Genomic DNA, 14,925 nt, shown 5'->3' on the forward strand with positions numbered 1-14,925 from the left:
CCTGACACAAAAGGAATGAGGTCAGAGGATGTAGAGGACGAGGTGTGTCTGGCAGCTGGGCCGGGCAGTTTGGGTATTGGAGGAAGCAGTTGTAGGACCCATTAGAATGGACAGAGGACTAGTGACAAGCAGCAGACAAAAGCCATTGGTTGGTAAATGCACTTAGAAAGGTGGAAAAGAGGAAATGTTTACAGTAGAGGACAGAAGACAACATCCTGACAGGAAAAGTGGCACAGCATGATCACTCCCCTACGGAACATTCCAGTGTATGCAAGACTGTCATAGCCATTTCCTCAATGGATCTTTAAAGATGGAGATTTAAAATCTGCCAGTTCTTTTCGATTGAGGAACATCTCTAGAATCACAGAGACATTTGGAGACATATGGAACCTTTTGGCTGGAGCTTCAAGGCTGGGTTTTCTACTTGCCATTGAAGGTGAAAAGGTAGATCCACTCCTGGGTTTAATCGAAACCTTCTATTTGGGTGCTTTGCATTTACTGCCAAAAGAATATTTTAATCTATTAGGCAAGTGTGAAATGAGCATTGTTTAGGCTTTCAGTTAATGTCCTCCAGGTTTGCTGGGTTTTAGCACTGAAAGTCCCACTTCCTGGAACCCCCTCTGTCTGGGGCAAACTGTGTCTCCCTGCCACGCAGTAATCTGCCTTTGGCATCTTCATTTCAATAATTTGCATTATGGATAGTCTCTTGTCAGTCTTCATAGTCTGTCATTACTGAACGTCTTCAGCATGCTTGTCTTTCCCCGCTGTCCAAGGGGAATCTAATAAAGACGTGGGCTCGGGCACCAGCTCCACTGGGAAAGATCTTTATATCCCAAGGGCCACATATTTCTCATGAACTCTAGGTGAAACCTTGAAGGTCGCTGCTTACATATATTGATCCATTAACAGCTTTGTTTATTCAGACTAACTGGGGAGAGAAGAGTGCTGGGAAATCTGGGACTTGGGACAGAGAAATTTATGGTAGAAAAAATTGGAACATTCCTGAGCTTGTGGCTGAGTTGGGAAATCCTGAAAAGGAGTCCCTGGGAGAAAGTGAATTGCATAAGAGTACCTAATGCTTGCTGTTGATGCTCAGAAAAGGGAGGAAAACCACCGGGGTGAGGTTGGGAAGGGGTTGTCTGTTCCAGTTTCTAGCTCAGTGTCTTTTGGGGAGTGTCACTGCTCCAGTGACTTCTAACAGCTTTGATCTCCGGGACAGACCAAATGGACCCCTTGGATTTTGTTGAAATTTTAGCATTTATTTACGTTTATGTCACGTCTTCAGGCATGTATTACATGGGTTTCCTCTACAGTGTTTCTTCAGCTGCAGTTTCATAAGTTATTCTCCAGGCTCTGCATGTCTTTGACATACTGAGCCCATTAACTTGAAATCAGAAAAAAAGTTCTGGGAGGTCTCTAAATTCCTTCCTCTGATTATCAGTCCCTACGCTAGCTGAAAATAAAAGCACTGGGCTGGAGGAGGAAAAATAATTGGCCTAAATGGTCATGGAAAAGTCTAAACAGAAGATTTTCTTTCTTTCTCCACTTGTGATGATTTATTTTCATGGTTTTATGAGGCTTTAATGAGGAAACCTTATCTGTATGCCTGGTAATTATCAACCCAATTCCCATTTCCTGTCAGAAAATCCACAATAAGTAAAACAAAAATGGTAGAATTGGGGAACTCTTTGACCTCTGACCCTTATGGCTGAGGAATAACTCGTTTCCATACAGAGCCTGTGACTATGACGCATGCCTGTGACTTTTCTTATAAAGTGTTGCTTACACTAGATTGTCACCCTCAATTTAGTATAACTAAATGCAAATAGAGTAAGAAGCTGTTGAGTCTCCTGAATGCTGTCCCGTGAGGTAGCCAATTGGGGTAGGGAAAATACAGTTTCTCTCTTTATGATTTAATATAGTTTCTAGTCTGGTCTTTAATATAATTTCTAATTTATTCTGTGGGGGTGAATGAGCTCACACACACCCTGCCACCCCCCACCCCTCACCCCCGCCCCAAGCAAGGGCATAACCAGATACAACAAACTTTGTATTTTGTGTCACTCAGCAAAGTCTCCATGGCCACTGCCTTAGGAGCAGATGACCCTCAGCATCCTGGGATTCAAGCAGAGAACTCGGCAGCGCCATGGCAGATGCCTCCAGAACCTCTAGAGCCAGAAGTCACAGCTACAGGAAGCTTGAATGCATGTGCCAGCAAGGAGGAAGCTGGTGAGAGCTTTAGAGTCTTTTTTAGAATTTTAGGGCATCATAGCACCCACGGCAGCAAAAGAGTCAGGACACATACGAATCTTTATTTTCAGTTGTCATTTAGTTCTTACACTTTTCTCTAGGTGTAAAATTTGTCACGCTCCCAGATAACATACTAATTTATCTCTGCTTGTTCTGTCATTTTATAAGAATTTTGTAAATGCTTTAATGATATCTTTACTGGTTTCTGGGCCAGTGGTAAAAGAACCTGAAGAATAATGCAACGATTTAAATTAAATTATAGAAATAGTTTTCAAAATTTTATTTTCGAGTCACTGCAGATAGGACTGGGTAGGTTTCCATCAGATACAAGGTCCACTCCATGAAAAATTGTGAGATGGCCCAAATTTGCCCTTGCTCACTCTCAAGTGAGTTTCCAGTCCCCAGATCCAGCTCTGCATCTCTCCCCAATCTTCTCTTCCCCGTTGAAAGCAGGTTCGAGCAGGAGACCAGGAGATAGAGCCTGGTGTATAGCGCACACATGGGCACAAGCTTTTATTATCTTTTCCAGATATTTATTAATGTATACCCACTGGCTCCTTCTCTACACTGTAGGGATGTTTTGAGTGACAGGCTTTCTGGACAAATGAATGAACTGGGTCAGGCCTATCTATTCTTTACCTCTCTAGAGTGACCATTACGATTAGTCACCCTGCTAGAACAGCAGCAAAGAAAGGGCTCTTGGCACACCAGTATTTTCCAGAAGGAGCATGCTCCATGACCAATGGTTTCTGTAAATCAAAACCCAGTGTATTGATCTAGAACAGCGCTGTCAGTAGAAATATTACGTGTGTCATCTAAGTAATTAAGTTTTTTCTAGTAGCCACATTTAAAAAAGGAAAAAGAAACAAGTGAGATTAATTTTAATAATGTTTTATTTAACTCAGTATGTCCAAAATATTATCATTTCAACATGTAACAACAATATTAATGCAATATTTTATATTGCTTTTTTGCACTGAGTCTTTGAAATCTGATGTGTATTTTACACTTACATTAAGTCTTGATTTTAACTAGACACATTTGAAATTCTCAATAGCCCCATGTGGCTAGTGGCTACCACGTTAACTTGTATCTAGAATATTATTCTACTCCAACTAACTACATATCCTCAGTTAGTTACCATTTGATGCTCTGGGTACTATTTGGTAATGGTGTGGTATCTGAGACAGAAAACACTGCTTTACCTGTCCTTTATTATTATATTTCTATCTACCATCCATTCTGGAGCAACATTTAAAACTAAGATTAGAATTAGGATAGCCCCAGCCCATGTCTGCCTTCAGAGACTGATGTGCTAGTTCACTACAGACCTTTAGTCTATAAGGTTTAGACCACTGACTCCCAAAGTTTCACCTGCGTAAGAGAATCACTTGTTAAAAATACACATTCCTGGGCAGAACTCCAGAACAACAGATGACAATCTCCGCATTCGAGGACCAGAAATCTGTCTCTTATCAATACCACCAGGTGATTCTAATAGACACTGCGTCTGAGAACACTACCATCCACTCTCAAACAATTTATGATGGTTTCTTATCTTCTGGTTTTTACTCATTCGGGCCTTTGTTCGGCCTCATGCAACAACTCACGTTCACGCACATCTGAGCATATGGAGCCTTTTCAGAAGCCTGCTGATCCATCTCTGTTCTGTATTTCATAATTGTCTTGCTCTCAGTCAGTTGAATTCAGAGACCTGTATCACATACACAACAACTGAGAAACCGTTCATGGTGTACTTTTAAGCCTCTAACTCTCCATTTGAAATGCTTTCCTCTACTTTTGCTGTGTGCCAAGATAGCTCTGCATGTGCAATACCTTATGTTTAGACAATCACTTTTCTCCCTGGGGCTTTTAGAGTATTTATAAACATTTTTTCATGAATCTTCATTGCACCTCTGTAAAATAAATAATGAGTGAGAGTGCTTTCATTTAGCAGGAGGCAAATCAAGGCATCTGAGGGGTTAAGTGACTTGTGAAGAAAATTTGGGATCCAAAGCGAATGGTAAACTCACATCTCTTCTTGTTAGCCATTCGTGTTACTTCACTTCCCTGGAATCTGCTGTGGTCATTGAAAGCCAGTTGGAATTACTTCGGACAAAAACACTTTACTGTAGATGCTGTGTGTGCCAAATTACTGCTCCAGGTGAAGAGGTAGGATTATTTTATGCCCATGTTGGGAGACTTGAGGTAGGAGGTGTAGCTCTTTCATACTTATTTGTCATACTGTGTCTTCAGGTAAGACAGCATCTATAGCTCCCAAGTCCCTGGAACCGAGTGATGATCATTTGAGATGAAAGCTGCCCCTTCTATATGCCTTTGCCCCCAACCAAGCGGCCAGAACAGTATTAATTCAGGGCTGCAGCAGGCTCAGCAGAGCTTCCAGTCACAAACAGATGTCTCCAGGCCACAGGTTTCTTTACCTGGTGCCAAGACCACTTCTGCCTATAGGCATAAGGTAACCCAGCTTTGTTCTCTGGTGCTGTTTTTTTTTTAAGGTTGATTTTTTCAATTGTTGGTTCATTTCAATCATAGGTTCATTGTAGAAAAAACTTTAAAATATAGAATGTGTCAAGAAGAAAATGAAAATCACCTATAATTGTACTACCCTCAGAGAAAACTGCTACTATTTTGGTGTATTTTCTTTAGGATTTTTTTCTTATTTACTTATTTATTTTTTGGTAGCATATTTGTGGTCACCTGAAATCTGCTCTCTCTTCAAGAACCCTCCATTCACTTAGTGGGAAGTAGTCTTTAAAAAGCCACCACCAGGACACTAGGAATACTGACAGCTACTGGATATGTAACTGTGTCTATGTCTTTTTAGTGGACAAAGCTATAAGATACCTATTTACAGGTAAATCTCAAAGAATTGTACTGACACTTCTAATTCAAAATCAGGCCTATAAGGGATTCACTTAACTTCTTCTATTTTATATCTGCATCTACTGTCTTCTACACTGAGGATCCTGGTTTTCAATGACATGGAGGATGATATAATTAGAATATCCCATATTTACTCATATGCTTTATCTTACGTTACTCACACAACAGCTTCAGAACAACAGTGCAAATATTCCTACCACCGGTATGGTTGCGGACAACAGTTAAAAAATTTTTGCATATTCTCTCCAATTCAATCATCCCATTTTTTAAAATGCAATTTTATTGAGATATGTTCACACACTATATAATCCATCCAAAGTATACAATCAGTGGCTCACAGTATCATCGTACAGTTGTGCATTCATCACCACAATCAATTTGAGAACATTATCATTATTCCAAAATAAAGAAAAAAAATAAAAATAAAAAAGAACACCCAAACCATCCCATACCCCTTATCCCCCACCCCTTATTTATTTTTTTGTCATTATTTTATTACTCATCTGCCCATACACTGGATAAAGGGAGTATCAGTCACAAGGTTTACACAACAGGGTCACATGATCAAAACCATAATTATACAATTATCATCAAGAATCAAGTCTACTGGATTTACACTTCAACAGATTCAGGTATTTCTTTCTAGCTACTCTAATACATTAGAAACTAAAAAGGGGTATCTATATAATGCATAAGAATAACCTCCAGACTGACCCCTTGACTCTATTTGAGATCTCTCAGCCACTGAAACTTAATATGTTCCATTTCTTTTCCCCCTTTTGGTCAAGGAGTCTTTCTCAATCCCACGATTCTGGGTCTGGGCTCACCCTGGGAGTCATGTCCCACGTAGACCCCTCCCATTTTTAAACCGTTTTACTATATCTACATTGTCAAAGCATATAGCCACTGCATAGTGTCCTCTCTGCCTTGTTCTATAGTAGATATGTATTTAATATTCATCACTAGACCTTATGTCAGTATTTCTCTGGTCATTTTTGTTATCTGAACCTTGTTTTCTAGTAGATTCATTAGGATGGACTCATGGGAACAATTTTTCCTGAATTATTTCACGTTGATAACAGTTTGTACCTTTCATACCTGAAAGGCTGTTTTGTGGCTCACAAATCTTTGGCTCACATTTTCTTTCCTTGGGATCTCAAATATGTTAGTCAAATTTCTTCTGCCATAAAGTTTTCTGTTTGAAAATTATTTCCATTAAAAATAACTTTTTCTTTTTGCTTAACTGCCCAAAGGCTATTTGTTTGTCTTAAAGTCCAGTAATTTTACTATAATGTTTTGATATTGGTTGCTTTGGTTGATGTTCTCAGGTATGTGGAGTGTTATTTCAATTTGTAGTTTCAAGTTTTAAAAAAAAAATTCAGTAAAATTTCCTTGAATTATAGTTTTAATTGTTCTGTTCCTTTGCTTGGTTTTCTTCTTCTTGAAGTCCTTTTACCTCTATGTTAGATGTTCTTTGCCTGTCATCAATATTTGTTACTTTCTCCTTGAATCATTTTTATCGCTTAATCTATTTCTGAATTTTAAACGTCTTTCACCTTATATTTCTCCTGAAGCATTATCTGTTGTGTATTAACTTTTGTGTTCACTCTAATGTAGATTTCATTTCTGAAATTAGTTTCCTTTCTCTCATTCTTTCATGAGTTTTGTTATTCCATTTCTCAGCTTTTAAATTTTTCATTTGTGTTGTTCTTTCTTGTCTTGTATTGTTTTCTTAATGTACTTTTGCTCATGCTGAAATAGTAAGTTATGGTTTTGCTCTGCTTTGTGAGCATGTCTTTCTGGCATTCTTTCATTGTCTATAAGATTGTTATTGTGTTTCTTATTTTCATTTAAAAATAACCTTTCAATGGGATTTCACCTCAATACATTTCACATTTTTATTTGAAATTACTTTTTCTGAACTTTGGAAGGAGATGTGGTTCAGGATAATCTCCCTAATTTCATAGGATATCTTCTTTGGTTGTTTTCATGCAGTGCTCAAAAATATGGTGTCTTCTTTCTAAGAATTCCTGACTTGCCTCTTTTCCCCCATGCTTATCTGAACCTCCTCTTTCTTTCATCTCTATTGTCCCTATCTTGCTCTATTTTATTGGACTCCTAGAAGACTCTTCTCAAATTTGGGCCTTTTCCTGGAATAGAGGTGTGCTAGTTTGTATATATTGTGTCCCATCAAAAGCTATATTCTTTAATGCACTCTTGTGAGGGCAGACATATTAGTGTTGATTAGGTTGGAATCATTTGATTGAATGTTTCCATGGAGATGTGACTCAGTCAACTGTGGGTGAAACATTTGATTAAATTATTTCCATGGAGATATGGACCTTATCCATTCAAGGTGGGTCTTGATTTAATCACTTGAGTCCTATAAAAGAGCTCACAAACAGAAGGACCTCAGAGCAGCTGAGAGAGACATTTTTGAGACAGTCGTTGAAAGCAGACTTTTGCTGATGCTTTGGAGATGCTAGCCCACTGTTTGCTCCAGAGAAGCTAAGAAAGGATGAAACACCCCAATAGCAACATTTTGAAGAACGCACAGGAGCTGAGAGAGGAGCTGAAACACAACCCAGTATCAGCAGACACCAACCACATGCCTTCCCAGCTAACAGAGATTTTCAGGATGCCATTGGCCATCCTTCAGTGAAGGTACCTTATTGTTGACATTTTCATGGCCTTTGGATTATAAATTTGTAACCAAATAAACCCCCTTTATAAAAGCCAATCCATTTCTTGTATTTTGCATAATGGCAGCATTAGGAAACTGGAACAACAGGCTTGACTGGTCAGTTTCAAGAGTTCCTAGTGGCTAGACTGTTCTACCCCCCTCAGAATTTATTGCAGACATCTTCCACTCACCCTCTATTGGGTTGGCCAAAACACCCTCAGTTTCAGCGGTTATCTTCACGCATTGACTAATCTGAGGGTTTCTTGTTTTTAGGTCCATCAGATGCCCCCTTACTTCTATCTGCTCCTTCCTCACAGACACTGACACTAGCAGACCCTTTGGCTATTGGTAGTTTGTCTTCATTCATCTGTATTTTGAGGTTCTTTGGGATACTCTGTCACCTAGTTTTGCTGCAAATGTTGCCCAGGGGTTTTTTATTTTGCTGTCTAGTAACTCGGTCTGTTTTTACTGTGGGGATTTAGGGAGATTTAAAAAACTATCTTCGCTGCCATCATCATCTTCCCAGAATCCCTTTCAAATTTTAAATAAATGACTATACATTCAAGAAATTCAAAGATCTCTAAATAGGATAAAGAGATATAATACTGATACATATTATAATCAAAATGTGATTGCCAAAGACAGAGAGAGAATCCTGAAAGCAACAAGAAAGAAGCAACACATCACGTACAAGAGAGCCTGAAGACTGAGTGCCTATTTCTCATCAGACACTAGGGAGGTAAGAAGGCAGTGGGATGACATATTTAAAGTGCTGAAAGAAAAAAATTGTCAATGATGAATTCTATATCTGACAAAACTATTCTTGATAAATGAGGGAGAATTAAGACATTCCCAAATAAACAGAAACTGAGGGAGTTCACCACCACTAGAACTGCCTGACAAGAAATGGTAAAAGGAGTTCTTCAGGATGAAAGGAAAGGATATTAGACAGTAGCTCAAAGTCATATGAACAAATAAAGATAACTATATGGGTAAATAAAAATGCCAGTACAATTGTATGTTTGGATTGTACATTATTATTTTGGATTTTATATTGGATTTTATATTATTATTTATGATATTCTTACATAATCTAAAGGTACAAAGTCATAAAAAATAATTACAAAACTATAGTGTTGGGTACATAATGTATAAAGCTGAGACTTGTGACAAGAACAACATAAAGGGGAGTGGATGGGGAAGTAAAGGAACATAGTATATGCTATTGAAGATAAGTTGGTGTCAAATCAAATGAAAATGTTATAGATCTGGGATGTTAAATTTAAGTCTCATGGTAACCACAAAAAATAAAATCTGGAAAACATACACAAATGGAAATGAGAAGGGATTCTAAAACAGGGATTTTGCACTACAAAAGATCAACCAAACACAAAGGTAGACAGTAATGGAAGAATTGAGGGACAAAAAAGGTATAAGAATTACAGAAACCAAATAGCTGAATGGCAGAAGTAAGTACTGCATTATCAATAATTACTTTAAATGTAAATGGATTAAAAGGTAGAGATCAGCAGAATCAAAAGGTAGAAATCAGCAGAACGCAGAGAAAAAGAATGACCTAACTATATGCTGTTTACAAGATACTCACCTTAAATTCAAAGATCCAAATAGGTCAAAAGTGAAAAGATAAGAAAAAATATACCAGGTAAATAGTAACCAAAAGAGAGCTGTGGCAGATATAGTAATATTAGATAAATAGATTTTAAGTCAAAAACTCTTTAAAGGGACAAATAAGAACACTATATACTGACAAAATGGTCCATTTCACAAGAAGTTATAACAGTTATAAACATGCATGCAACTAACAACAGAGCTCCAAAACATTGACAGATGTGAAGGGAGAAATAGTTCTACATTAGTAATAGCAGGAGATTTCAATACACTACTTTCAATAATGGATAGACCATCTAGACAAGAAGATCAATAAGGAGATAGAGGACTTAAACAATACTATATATCAACTAGACATAACAATACTATATATCAACTAGACATAATAGACAGCTAACAGTATACTCAGCTGTGAAAGACTGAAAGCATTCCTCCTAAGATTAGGAGCCAGACAAGAATCCCACTTTCTCCATTGCTATTCAATATTGCAATGGAAGTTCTAGGCAGAGTAATTAGACAAGAAAAAGAAATAAAAGTCATCCAAGTTAGAAAGGAAAAAGTAAAATTACCTCTATTCACAGATGGCATGAACCCATAGTTAGAAAATCCCAAAGAATCCACAAGGAATCTACTAGAGCTAACAAATGAATTCAGAAAAGTTGTGGGGGGTACAAGATCAACATGCAAAAATCAGTTGTGTTTCTATACACCAGAAATGAACAATCCAAATGCAAATCAAGGAAACAATCCCATTTATAATAGTTTATAAGAGAATAAAATATCTAGTAAAAAACTATAGATGTAAAAGACTTGTACATTGAAAAACTGCAAAACATCGCTGAAGGAAATTTAAAAAGACTTAAATAAATGCAAAGATATCCCACGTTCATGAATTGGAAGACTTAGTATTCTTAAGATGTCAGTACTTCCCAAAGTGATTTACAGATTTGATGCAATCCTGATCAAAATTTCAGAAGCCTTTTTGCAGAAGCAGAAAATCCAATCATCAAAATCATATGGAATGGCAGCGGGCCCTGGATAGCCAAAACCGTCTTAAAAAAGAAAAACAACGTTGGAAGATTGATCCTCCTGATTTCAAAACTTACTACAAAGCTACAATAAGCAAAGCAGTGTAGGAGTTGTAAGGACAGACAAGTAGACCAATGGAATAGAATTAAGTGTTCAGAAAAAAATCTTCACATTTATGGCCAATTCATTTTTGACAAGAGTGTCAAGTCCATTCAATGGGGAAAGAATAGTCTTTTCAACAAATGGTGCTGGGAAAACTGGATATCCACATGCAAAAGAATGAAATTGGACCCCTACCTCAAACCATGCGCAAAACTAAATTCAAAATTCTTCAGTGGCCTAAATATAAAAGCTAAAACCATAAAAATCTTGGAAGAAAATATAGGGAAACATCTTTAGGACCTTATGTTAGAAAATGGATTTTTAGACTTTAAACAAAAAAAACAAGTAATAAAAGAAAAATTAGACAAATTGGACTTTAGCAAGATTTAAAATGTTTTTGCCTCCATGGTCATTATCAAGAAACTGAAAAGGCAACCAACAGAACGGGAGAAAATTTTTGGAAGCCACATATCTGATAAAGGTTTTGTATATAGAATATGTAAAGAACTCCTAAGGAACAACAAGACAAACAGCCCAATTTAAAAATGGACAAAGGACTTCAATAGACAGTTCTCCAAAAAAAATATATGGATGGGCAATAAGCACATGAAAAGACGCTCAACTTCAGTTACCATTAGGGAAACGTGAATCAAATCCATATTGAGATACCACTTTATACTCACTAGGATGGCTATTATTTTAAAACTGGAAAAATAACAAATGCTGGTGAGAATGAGGAGAAATAGGAACACTCATACATTGTTTGATAATATTTCCTGTAATTACGTTCAGTTTATTGTTTTGTTGTTTGGAAATTTAATTTTGCTTAGTTTTTGATAATCAGAAGTTTTAATTCTTTATGTTTCCGTTAATAGTTGTTCCCATTGCTCTTAAGCTTTTTTAAAGTCTCATTTTCTCCTTACCACCCTCCACAGAAAAGTCTGAGAATTTGATGAACAATACTTCATCACCCAACTTGCTTTGAACAGCAGCCTTTTGGCTGGGATGAGGAAATCCCAGATTCACAGGGACATAGAGGATGCTCATGTCCTACCATAGCAGGCACACAGGCTGTGTGAGTGACCTTTTGTGTTAGTTTGGAGCTGTTGTGTATACCAGAAAAGGCCATGGTCTTTTAATCCCTTCCTGTGGGTGCAGACCTACTGTGGGTGGGAGCTTTGATTAGGCTATTTCAATTGAGAAGTGACCCAGCCCATTCAAGGTGGGTCTTAATCTTTCACTGGAGTCCTTTATGAAAGGATAAAAGACAGAAAAAGCCCAGAGAGCTCAGAGAAGCTCCAGAGGAGCTGAAAGAGATGAAATTAAGAGAAGCACATAGAGAAAAGCCCTGGAGAAAATAAGAGAGGACTCACAGAAGCTCAGAGAGGAAGCCACTGAAGCCAGAAGCTGAAAGCAATGAAACCCGGGAAGCGAAGGGCCAGCAGATGCCAGGCATATGCCTTCCCATGTGACAGAGGTGTCCCATTCAGCAGTCTGCTTTCAGAGTCCAAGTATCGTCCTGTTGATGCCTTGAGGTGGACATTTTCACGGCCTGAGAACTGTAAATTAGAAGCTGATAAATTCCCATTGCAAAAGCCAACCCATTCTGGTATCTTGCATTCTGGAAGCTTTAGCAAACGAAAACACCTTTAAAGCCTCCAGAAATGAATGTAAGGAGAGTCTCGTTAACCTGAGGCATTGCAATCCCGTGGCTCTGCAGCCCTTCCCTGCTGCTGGAGATCCCCAGCAGCAGCTGCCACCATTATGCTTTATTAGTACTGAGCCAACAGCCTGGGAGCCACTGGCAGGAGGGCCTTTTGCTAAAAAGTAATGGGTCTGACCTTTCAGGATGTAAAGGCCCTTCACTGAGTATTTGCTCAGTAAACTTAATTGACTCTAAATAGCTCTCCAAGCATCATAGCTGTTTGGTCCTGGCAGGACTTACTATAGTCGGTGTTAATTCAGTTGCTGGATTTGATATTCTCAGTTCAAACTCATGAGTAAGTTACGTGAGGCAATTTTTCCAAAACCCAGTTGAATTTCATCCTCCACAAAAATTCGTATCTTGTGACTCAGAACAAGGTCTGTTTTCTGCCTAGCCACACTTTCCCAAATATTTTGTTCTGGTAACACCAATGGAGCTGTCTTCCATTTGGCTGCTAGCTATTCCTGAGGGAGAATCGGTTGCAAATGATATGCCAGAGTAACTCTTAACTAAGTAACTTGTGATTCACTATGGTCGGGTAAGTGCTCCTCTCCAATTAGATCTGTTTCAAAACAGAAGCCCTTTTCTAAGTGATTTTTATTATGACTCTGATGTAATGAAGTATTAGAGAACTTCCAGGATACTGAGCTAGATGAATTTTTGTAACATGGCAGAAAACAGTGAACTCCTAAGCTGCACAGTTTCTAACTTTAAAATTATGTAAACCATAAATGCTCTCTTAGAATCCTTTAAAAGGCCTAATTTCTAATGATATTTCTGTCTTCCTCTACCTCAGGGGTTTTTCATTCTTGGTTGAACATTCGAATCACCTGGGGAGGTTTTTCAACTACCACAGTCTGGTTCCCTCTTTCCTAGTTGGGTGACCCAGCAAGGGACGCTGTGTGCAAAGTGCCTTTGAAAATAATAAAGATGTGACTCTACAGGTTACAGTTACAGAGAGTGGCCTGGACCCTGGAATGTTCAAATCCTCCCCAAGACACCCACCACTTCATGCAGAAATACCGCTTATTACCAGTTAGGGCTTTGGCCCCAAATCCCTTTTAGTTGGCTAAAATGGGCTGGACTGTGAAAAGCTTCTAGAATTCCTTTTTGCCCCTTTAGTTTAAGGGCAGGCAGAGTGGCTTCCTTTTTTCTGCCTCCCTATCCCCCTGTCCTGGCCCTGCCTCTCCACCCCTCATCACCGGCCTGGGAATGGAGGGGTGTGCTCCAAAGCAGGGCTCCTGTCCTGAGACGAGGTGTGTGCCAGTTTGAATGTATTGTGTCCCCCAAAACACCATTAACTTTGATGCAATCTTGTGTGGGCAGACATATTGGTGTTGATTACACAGTAATTCTTTGCTTGAGTGTTTCCATGGAGATATGACCCACCCAACTGTAGTTGATAACTCTGACTGGATAATTTCCATGGAGGTGTGGCCCCGCCCATTCAGCATGGGCCTTGATTGGTTCACTGGAGCACTATAAAACTCAGGCAGAAGGAGAGAGCTTGCTACAGCCAACAGGGACACTTTGAAGAATGCACAGGAGCTGAGAGAGGAGCTGCAGATGAGAGACAGTTTGAAGATGGCAGAAAAGAAAGCAGACTTTTGCTCCGGGGAAGCTAAGAGAGGAAAAACTCCCCAAGAGCAACTAAGAGTGACATTTCTGAGGAATTGCTGTCTAGAGAGGGACATCCTGGGAGAAAGCCATTTTGAAACCAGAACTCTGGAGCAAGCGGACACCAGCCACATGCCTTCCGAGCTAACAGAGGTTTTCTGGACACCAATGGCCATCCTTCAGGAAAGGTACCCATTGTTGAAGTCTTGCATTGGAAACTTTACGGCCTTAAGACTGTACCTGTGTAACCAAATAAACCCCCTTTATAAAAGCCAATCCATCTCTGGTGTTTTGCATTCAGGCAGCATTAGCAAACTGGAACAAGGTGGAAGTGCAGCTCCCTTGTTGGTTCCCAGTGACACTGCTGTGAGTCCAGACTTCCCTGACAGCATAAGGGCAGAGGAGAGAAGAGAGCTGTAAATGAGATGATCCCAAGAAGGGGATTTTTTAAACACTCCATTCCTCCCCCTGAAAGTTTTTCTCCACTTCCCCCTGCTGCTCACTCTCATTTCCCTCACTCTTTGCCTTTCAGTAGGAAAGACAAAATCAGACTCTGAAGGCTTGAGAAGGAAAGAGGTGGTGACTGGGGTAGGAAAAATGATGGCACATGCTTGTATTAGAGTCTTGTTGAAAAGTCACATTAAACCTGGTGAAGACAGAGCTAATTTATCTCTTTCTCCTTTCTTCCCATCTGCTCCACTTCCTTTTGTGCATCGTTAAAGAGGGAGCCTGCTGAAATGCAGAGGAAGGAGCCCTTGCCCCTTGGGCTCCCTGTCACAAAGCCAGGCATTTGTCAAATCCTGCTACTTGCTACAAAACATTTCCTGCGTCTGGCTCTTCCAATCCATTGCTACTATGAGAACAAACTCAGGCAATCTTCCAACTGGAGTATCCTAAACTTTCCACTTCATTCATTCATTCATTTGTTCATTTATTCCACAGATGATGGTCATTACGGGCTATTTTGTGGCAGACATTACTGTGTGCTGGAGAAGAAACACAAAAC

Source organism: Choloepus didactylus, chromosome 3 (assembly GCF_015220235.1).
Source record: "Choloepus didactylus isolate mChoDid1 chromosome 3, mChoDid1.pri, whole genome shotgun sequence".
NCBI classification, from domain to species: Eukaryota; Metazoa; Chordata; class Mammalia; order Pilosa; family Megalonychidae; genus Choloepus; species Choloepus didactylus.